General features: G+C 33.9%; 1 pseudogene; it reads left to right on the top strand.

The window, feature by feature from the left end:
• The first annotated feature begins 7,552 nt into the window (after positions 1 to 7,552).
• On the top strand, positions 7,553 to 8,290 carry LOC134383832 (proteasome subunit alpha type-6-like; annotated as a pseudogene).
• Positions 8,291 to 10,029: the final 1,739 nt, after the last annotated feature.

Below are 10,029 nucleotides of genomic sequence, written 5' to 3'. Positions count from 1 at the left end.
AGCGCCATACTCTCCTGAGTGCACCATGCGGTCGGCCCTCCATATGAAATTTTAAGATCACTTTTTCTATTTCTGTAGAAAATGTCATTGGTATTTTGATAGGTATTGTGTTGAATGTGTAGATTACTCTGGGTAATGTGGACATTTGGGTGATATTAATTCTTCCAACCAAATGACAAGGGATATCTTTCCATATATTTGTGTCCTCTTCAATTTTTTCACTGAGGTTTTATAGCCTTTATTGTAGAGGTCTTTCACCTCCTTGGTTAAATTTACCCTTAGGTATTTCATTTTTTGGTAGCTACTGTGAATGGGATTACTCTTGATTTCTTCTTCAGCTATTTTGTTATCAGTGTATAGGAAGGCTACTGATTTTTGTGTGTTGACTTTGTATCCTGCCATTATACTGAATTAATTTATTAGTTCTAGTAATTTTTTGGTGGTATCACTAGGGTTTTCTATGAATATGATTATGTCATCTGCAAATAGGGATAGTTTGACTTCCTCCTTTCCAATTTGGATGTCCTTTATTGCTTTCTCTTGCTTTCTTGCACTGGCTAGAACTTCCAGTACTATGTTGAGTAAGAGTGGGACATCCTTGTCTTGTTCCAGACCTTAGAGGAAAAGCCTCCAATTTTCGTCCATTCAGTATATTAGCTGTGGGTTTGCTGTATATGGCCTTCATTGTGCTGAGGTACATTCCTTCCATATCTAGTTGGCTGAGTGTTTTTATCATGAAGGTGTGCTGTATCTTATCAAATGCTTTTTCTGCATCTATTGAAATATTTATGTTTTTTTCCCTTCATTCTGTTGATATTATGTATCACATTTACTGATTTGCATATGTTGAAATCCTTGCAACACTGGGATGAATCCCACTTGATTATGGTGAATGATTGTTTTAATGTGTTGTTGGATTCTGTTTGCTAGTAGTTTGTTGAGGATCTTAGTATTTATGTTCATTAGGGATATTGGTCAATAGTTTTCTTTTTTTGTTGTATCTTTTTCCAGTTTTGGTATAAGGTTAATGTTGGCCTCATAGAATGAGTTTGGACGTATTTCCTCCTCTTCAATATTCTGGAAAAGTTTGAGAAGAATTGGTATTAATTCTTCTTTAAATGTTTGGTAAAATTCAGTAGTAAAGCCATCTGGTCCTAGGGTTTTCTTTCTTGGGAGATTTTTTATCACTGCTTCAATTTCATTACTCGTTACTGGTCTATTTAGGTTTTCTAGTTCTTCATGATTCAACCTTGGTAAGTTGTATGTGTCTAAGAATTTATCCATTTCTTCTAGGCTTTCCAGTTTATTAGCATTTATTTGTTCATAGTACTTCCTTATGCCTTTTTTTAAAAATTGAAACATAATTGATTGTACATATCTGTGGGGTACAGAGTCGAATATCAATACCTGTGTGCAGTATGTAATGCTCAAATCAGGATAATTAGTATATTCAACATAACACAATGTAATCATTTTCTTGTGGCCCTTTACTAATTTCTGACTAAACTCTCTTCTGCTTCCCCCTTTCCCATCTCAGGTGGCCTCAGTTCTGTTCTCTCCTTTTCAAAGTTCAATATATTAATATGATTGTTGTATCTTTTTGTTTGTTTGTTTAGCTACCACTTATGAGTGAGGACATGCAGTATTTCTCTTTCTATGCTGGGCTTATTTCACTCATCATAATTTTCTCTAAGTTCATCCATGTTGCTGAAAATGGCATTACTTCATTTCTTTTTATGGCAAAATAATATTCTATTGTGTGTGTATATATATATATATACACACACACATATATATATACGTATATATATATATGTATATATGTGTGTGTATATATATATATATATATATACACACACACCACATTTTCCTTATCCAATCATCCATTGATGGAAATTTAGGTTGCTTCCAACTCTTGGCTATTGTAAAAAGAGCTGCAAAAAAACATGGGAGTGCAGGAATACCTTTGGCATGACGGTTTCCATTTCTTTGGGTATGTGGGATTGCTGGATCTGATGGCAGTTCTATCTGTAGTTGTCTAAGAGACCTTCATACTGTTTTCCATAGTGTCTGAAGTAATTTACAGTTCCACTAACAAAATAGGAGGGTTTCCCTTTCTCTGCATTCTCACCAGCATCTGTTATTATCTGTCGTTTTGATAACAGCCAGTCTAACTGGGGTGATATAACTACCTCTGCTCTTTTTTGGTTTCCATTTGTGTGAAATATCTTTTACCATCCCTTCTTTCAGTAAATGTGTGTTTTTATAGATGAAGTGAGTTTCTTGTAGGCAGCATATTGTTGGTTTTTGTTTTATAATCCATTGAGTCCTCTGTGACTTTTAATTGGGACATTTAATTCATTTATGTTTAGAGTTATCACTGATATATAGGGACTTGTTACTGCCATTTTGCTACTTTTTTTTTCTAGTCTTACTGTCTTCCATTGTGATTGAATAATTTTGTTTAACAGTATATTTTGATTTCTCACTATTCATATTTAGCACATCTTTTATAAGTTTTGTGTTATGGTTACCATGAGGCTTACAAAAAACATGTTATAGTAATAACAGATTATTTTAGACTAACAACAACTTAACTTTGTTACCTAAGAAAAAAGAAAGAACCAAAGCCAATTCTATGCTTTGATGTCCTCCCCTCTCACTATATGACATGTATTTTGAAGTTACATATTTTAATAATGCCTATCTCTTATATGGCTATAGTATTTGTTGTTGTCAGGTATGGTTTGTCCTTTAGTCTTCACACTAAGGATGTAAGTGACTTATTCACCACCCTTATGATATTGGAGTATTCTGAGGTTGTCTGTGAACTTAATTTACTGATGAGTTATGTACCTTCAAATGTTTTCTTGCTCTCCTTAGTGTCCTTGTCTTTCATATAGAACTCCCTTTAGCATTTCTTATAAGGCAGGCCTAGTGTTGATGAATTCCCTTAGCTTTTGTTTGTCTGGGAAAGACCTTATTTCTCCTTCATATTTGAAGGTTAGTTTTGATAGATACAGAATTCTTGGCTGACCATCTTTTTCCTTCAGCACTCGGAATATATCATTCTCTTCTGGCCTGAAGGGTTTCTACCAAGAAATCTGCTGAGAGATGTATTGGGGCTCCATTGAATGTTATGTGCTTCTTTTCTCTTGTTGCTTTCATTATTCTTTCTTTGTCTTTGGTTTTTGATAATTTTATTATGATGTGCCTTGGTGTGTTACTCCTTGGATTGATTTTGATTGGTGACATCTGAGCTTCCTGTACTTGGATTTTGTCTCAATACTTGGTAAATTTTCAGCCATTATTTCCTTGAATTTGCTTTCTACAACTCTTTGTTTTTCTTCTCCTTTAGGTATGCCAATTATTCAGAGGTTATTTTGCTTGAGGGAGTCCTATAATTGCTGCAATTCTGTTTCATTTTTTCTTGTTCTTTTCTTTCCTTTCCTTTTTTTCTCCTCTGATTAGAAAATTTCATAAGTTCTATCTCTGAGCTCACTGATTCTTTCTTCAGTTTGATTAAGTCTGCTATTGAGTTTTTCAGCTCAGCCCAGATAATGTATTCTTGATTTCTGGAATTATGTAAGATAACTAATATAAGATAATACATTCTTTATTTCTAGAATTTCTTCTTTTTTTAAATTGATTCGATTCCTATGTCAAGTTCTCATTCTACTCCTGATTATTTTACAGATATCATTTAATTTTCTATCTATATTTCCTTGTGATTCCCTGAACATCCTTTACAGGATTATTCTGAATTCTCTGTCAGAGATTTCATAAATCCACTGTTGCTCTGGGTCCACTGCTGGTGCTTGGTTTGTTTCCCTTGGTGGTATATTTCTCTGTATTTTCTCAATCTTTGTGTCTTTATATTGATACCTGGGCATGAGCAGACTGCTGCATCTTCTAGGATTTATAGGTGTTTTTTATTGGTGTTAGACCTTTATTGGTTAATATCAGAGTTTTGTCTGTGTGGTTTATTTATCAGTTCCATGTTATATTATCAGCTACCACCTAAACTCTGCACTGGAACTAAGTTGGTGTCCTTTGGTTAATTCCAAAATTGGGGGAACTTCCTGTGGGGACCAGCACTTGAACACTGCAATTGAGCTAAATTGCTGCTTTGCTGCTGCTTCTCTGGGGAAGGCTTTTTGTGTGGATCAGATTTTAATTGTTGGCCTTTTATCACTTCTGGGTCTTATGAGGTCAGCTAAACCTGGGTTGTGTGAATTTTGGTCCAGGACTGAGTTTTTTCCAGCAAATTGTGCCTCCTGCAGTTCTACCTCCCTGACTAGTTTCCACTGAGACTGAATTGGAAGGCAGATCAATTGCCCACACTGCACCCCAATGTTCCCCAACAGGCCAGCCTCCCCCTACCCCACAATCCAAATGCTTCCTATGAGGCAGGCTCAGTGTGGTTCCCTTGTAATGACTCACCAACTTCTGAGTGGCTATTTTCTTTGGTTGGCTGCAGCCCCTCACTCCTAAGTGAGTCCACAGGAACCCTGTCAGTGGTCTAGCTGGCCTGGGGGCTGGTATGGTGCTCTCCAAGGCCCTTTTCTCCCCTGCAGATTCCAACCAACTTCAACAAAAGGCACAGCTGTGGCTTTTGTTGGCTCCTGCTCAATGTGCTACAGCCTCTTCCCACTCCTCACCAGGGCTCACCCTGAAGCAGCTGGGGCTTGAAATGGCCAGAGTGGACCCTTCTTTCTCTCACCACAGCTTCTCTCATCTTCAGGAACGCTGCAGGTCTCTCCTCTTTTCCTGAACTCCAGTGATCTCAGGATGGCAGACTTTGATTTTTAATAGTTTTAAATTGATCAGTTGTAGGAGACAGTGACACTGGAGACTGTGTATTCCACCACATTGATGACATCACCAATATTTGTCCTTTTGTGCCTGGCTTATTTCACTTAGCATGTCTTCAAGGTTCATCTATGTTGCAGCATGCATCAAAATCTCCTTCCTTTTTAAGGATGAATAATTTATTATGTGTGCATGTGTGTGCATGTGTACCATATGTTGTTCATCTCCATTTATCCATCAATGAACATTTGGGTTGTTTCCATTTTTTTGGTTAACATGAATAATGCTGTTACCAACATAGGAGTACAATAAGTTGCAAGGTTCTTACATTTTTTATGATGTGGTACATTGACTCTAGGTAGACCTGAAAAATTAAAAATGTACATTCCCCGAACAAACATTAGAAAAATAATGCAGAGGTTGTAGTGGATTTAATTATGTTCCCCCAAAACTCACTGAAGCTTGAATTGTGTCCCCCAAGTTTATGTATTAGAAACTTGGTCCCCACTGTGACTGTTAAAAGGGTGGGAAATCCTATTATGGTAATTGAAAGGTGGAGCCTTGAAGAGGTGATTAGATTGTAAGATCATGCCATAATAAATGGATTAAAAATGGTGGTCAGGGGCATGGTTCTGAGGACTTCAAAAGAGAGAGGAGAGTCTGTCTCTGCTCTCTCTCTCTCTGCTCTCTCTGCTTTCACCATCTTGCAATGTGAGACCCCTGGGTCATGGTTGCCACCACCAGATGGACTCTGGACTTCCCAGTCTCAGAAACTGTAAGCAACAAATTTCATTTTCTTTATAAATCACCCAGTTCTGTGTATATTGTTATAAGCAACAGAAATGGACTAATATAGAGGTATAGTTTAAAAGCCAATAGATAGATAAAAAAAATATATATAAATAAATAAAAAATAAAAATAAAAGCCAATAGATAAATTAAAATGGAATTATACATAGAATATTCAATTAATCCAAAACTAAGCAGGAAAAGAGAAATGGGAAAAAACAGAAAGACACAACAGAAAACAAACTGTAAAAAGAAAAATATAAATCAAGCCATATAAATAATTACACTGGATGTTAAAGAAAAATATTCCAATTCAAGGACAAAGAGTATCAGAATTAGTAAAACAATAAAATGCAACTTTATGCTGACTCCAAAAGATGCTCTTAGGGTCAGCCCGTGGCTCATTTGGAAGAGTGTGGTGCTGACAACACCAAGTCAAGGGTTAAGATCCCCTTACCAACCATCTTTAAAAAAAAAAAGATGTTTTTAAACACACAGGTTGAAAGTAAACAAATAAAAATGATACAGCATACAAACATTAATCAAAATTAAGTTGCAGTGGCTATATTTATGTCAAATATATTATACTTCAATAGAAAGAATGTTATCAGAGATAAAAAGAGATATTTCACAATATTAAAAGTCAATCCATCAGGAAGATTTAACATCATAAATGTGTATGATCCTAATAACAGAGCTCCCAAATATAGAGAGCAAAAAATGACAAAATTAAAAGAAAAACTAGGTAATATCACAATCATAGTTGGAAATTTTAACAACTTTCTCTCAGCCATTTTTTTCTAGAACAACTAGAACGAAATCTGTAAAGACTAAAATATCTGAACAATACTATTACCATCTTGATGTAAAATATTGATATCAATTAACATTTTATATTGATATATTTGTAGAACTAAACAACTACAGAACATATACTCTTTTCAGGTTTGCATGATAGTTCACCAATACAGATTACAGAATGAGCCATAAAAATGTCTCAATAAATTTAAAAGGATTGAAATTACATAGAGTATATTCTCTGATTAGAACAAAATTAAATTGAAATCAATAATACATCTAAAAAATCCACCAAATATTTATAAATTAAACAGCATTCTTATAAATAGTTAATATATCAAAGAAGTAATCACAAAGAAAATTATAAAATATTTTGAACTGAGTGATAATGAAAAACATGTATCAATATTTTGAGGGGGTGTATATAATATAAAGCAGGACTTAGAGGTTGATTAATAAATCTAAACACGGACTTGTATTAGAAAAGAAGGGTATAAAATCAATAATTTAATGTTTCTTTTTAAGAATCTAGAAAAATGAAAGCAAAGTGAACCCAAAGTAAAAGGAAACAAAAAGATAAAAACAGAAATAAATCAATCAAAGAAAATAGACACTCAATAGGGAAAATTAAGCTAGCTAAAAGTTGCTTCTTGGAAATGACCAACAAAACATTTTTAGAACACATAGATAAATTGATCATGGGAAAAGAGAATACAAATTGCCAATATAAGAATAAGAGTGTATGTTACTACAGATCTTATAGCTATTAAAATGATAATAAGTAAATATTCTAAAAAATGTTAGACCAACAAATTTGACAACTTATATAAATAAAAAAGTTATTTGAAAAACACAACTTACCAAAACTGATTCTGGGTGAATCCAAATAACTGTATAGTATTCTATCTACTAAAGAAATTTAATTTGTTATTAAAAAACCTTCCCATAAAGAACCTCCAGGCATGGATGGCATTCCTGGTGAATTCTACTAAACATTTAAGGAAAAAACAATACGAGTATTCCCCATAATCTTTCTGAAAACAGGAGGAGGGATCCATCCCAATTAATTTTTTGAGGGCAATACAGCTCTCAATACTAAAATCCAATAAAGACATAACATGGAGAGACTGTGCTTGAAGTAGTAAAAGCTAACATGTCCCGTGGTTCGAGTGCTGGTTTTGACTGCCACATCACCAATTTTTTACCCAAGGGCTGGCTCTACCAAGTAGAATATGCTTTTAAGGCCATTAACCAGGGTAGCCGTACATCAGTAGCTGTCAGAGGGAAAGACTGTGAAGTAATGGTCACACAGAAGAAAGTACCTGACAAATTATTGGATTCCAGCACAGTGACGCACTTATTCAAGATAACTGAAAACACTAGCTGTGTGATGACAGGAATGAAAGCTGACAGCAGATCCCAGGTTCAGAGGGCATGCTATGACGCAGCTAATTGGAAAAACAAGTATGGCTATGAGATTTTTGTGGAAATGCTGTTTAAAAGATTTGCTGATATCTCTCAGGTCAACACAGAGAATGCTGAAATGAGGCTTCTTGGTTGTTGTATGATTTTAATTGGTACAGATGAAGAACACAGCCCTCAGGTGTACAAGTGTGATCCTGCAGGTTACTCAATTTATTTAAATCTGTTTGTTTAAATCTGAATCAACCAGCTTCCTTGAGAAAAAAGTGAAGAAGAAATTTGATTGGACATTTGGACAGTGGAAACTACAATTACTTGCCTGTCTACTCTTCTATCAATAGATTTCAAACCTTCAGAAATAGAAGTTGGAGTAGTTATAGTTAAAAATTCCAAATTCGGGATTCTTACAGAAGCAGAGATTGGTGCTCACCTTGTTGCTCTAACAGAGGAAGACAAACATTGTCATTAGTTTACCAAACCCATGATGCCACTTGTGTGTGTGTTTAGTAACAACAAAACAACATGACAGAGGCCCCTGGACCGAAAAAGGAATCTCTCCCACTCCTTCTACTGCTTGCCAAAGTAGTTAGGACTCTGTATAAATAAAAACAGTGCTTTTAGGAGGAAAAAAAAAAAAACATAACATGAAAAAAAAAAAAAAACTACAAATTAAAACCTCTCATAATCATAAATCCAAAAAATCTTTAACAAAATATGAACAAGTTTAATTCAGAAATAGCTAATAATCCTGACAAAGACAGTATGTTATGACCAAGAAGGATTTTTCCCAGGAATGCAAGGTTGGTTTAACATTAAATATATATATATTAATGTAATTCATCATAGCAAGAAAATAAAGGATAAAACTATACACTCATCCCAATAGATGTGGAAAAAGCATTCATCAAAATTCAATACTTATTTATAATAATAATTTTTTAAAACTCTCCAGGTTAAGAATAAAAAGGAACATCCTCAATCTCATAAAAGATATCTACCCAAAACTAAAGTTAACATCATACTTAATGGAAAACAACTTTATATTACAATTGGGAACATAGGAAGGTGCTCACTCTCATCATCTATATTATATATTGTACTAGAGGTCCTCCTAATCAGTTCAGTAAGGCAAAGAAATAAAAGACATAGAGATCTGAAAGGAAGAATTTAAACAGTCTCTATTTACAGATGACATAGTTGTTTATATAGAAAATCATAAGGAATTTGCCAAACAACTCCTAAAACTAATAAGTAAATTTAGTAAGGTTACAAGATATAAGATCAATATACAAAACAACCATATTTCTATATACTAAGAGCATATTTGTTGATGCATTTATAACATGGTTTTTTAAAAAACATATAATACATTAGAATGATTTTAACAGAAACATTCAATTCCTCTACACTGTAAACTACAAAAAGTGCTGAAATTTAAGATGACTTAAATTAACTGGAAGACTCCACATTGTCAAATATCAATGGTTTTCAGATTGTACTATAAAGTCACTGCAACCATAATCATAATCCCACCAGAATTTTTTTGAAATTTATAAGTTGATTCTAAAACTGCAAATGATTAAGAATATCCAAAGAAATTTCAAAAAAGGACAACAAAATTGGAGAACTCACACCACCTGACTTTAATGTTTTTTATAAAGCTACAGTAACCAAGACAGTGCTGTGTTTTTATAAGGAGTATATATCCATCAATGAATAGAGCACAGAAATAGACAAACACACATACAGTCATTTGATTTTCATCAATAATGATCACCAACTGACAGGACTATTCAATATTGTCGTCCAGGCCTGAACCCAGTGGAAGAAGTTCAAAAAAGTGAGAACTATGCATAATCAAGGAAGCTTATCTGATTAATATCTGCTGAGGTTCCAGGACTAGACTGAAAGTGGTAAAATCTCAGCTTTCTGAAACCTTTAGGAAAATCATTTACTCAAAATCAATGTTTTCCAGATAGTTAAAAGTTTCTCTCCTAAGTAACAAGATTTTAAATTATGAATTAACTATTTTAGGTTATTAAAACATTTAAAATAGTAAATAAAGAAAAACTTTACCCTGATGTATTCTATGCTTCTTTGCCTTCTTAAGCAGAAAATAATTAACCTTTTCTTGATGTTTTATTACTAATATCAATTATGACAGTGGTTCCCAATCTAGCTGATCTTCAGAATCTCCTGAAGAACTTT

This window comes from Cynocephalus volans, chromosome 1 (assembly GCF_027409185.1).
Source record: "Cynocephalus volans isolate mCynVol1 chromosome 1, mCynVol1.pri, whole genome shotgun sequence".
NCBI lineage: Eukaryota > Metazoa > Chordata > Mammalia > Dermoptera > Cynocephalidae > Cynocephalus > Cynocephalus volans.
This window is presented reverse-complemented; position numbering and strand designations above follow the sequence as displayed.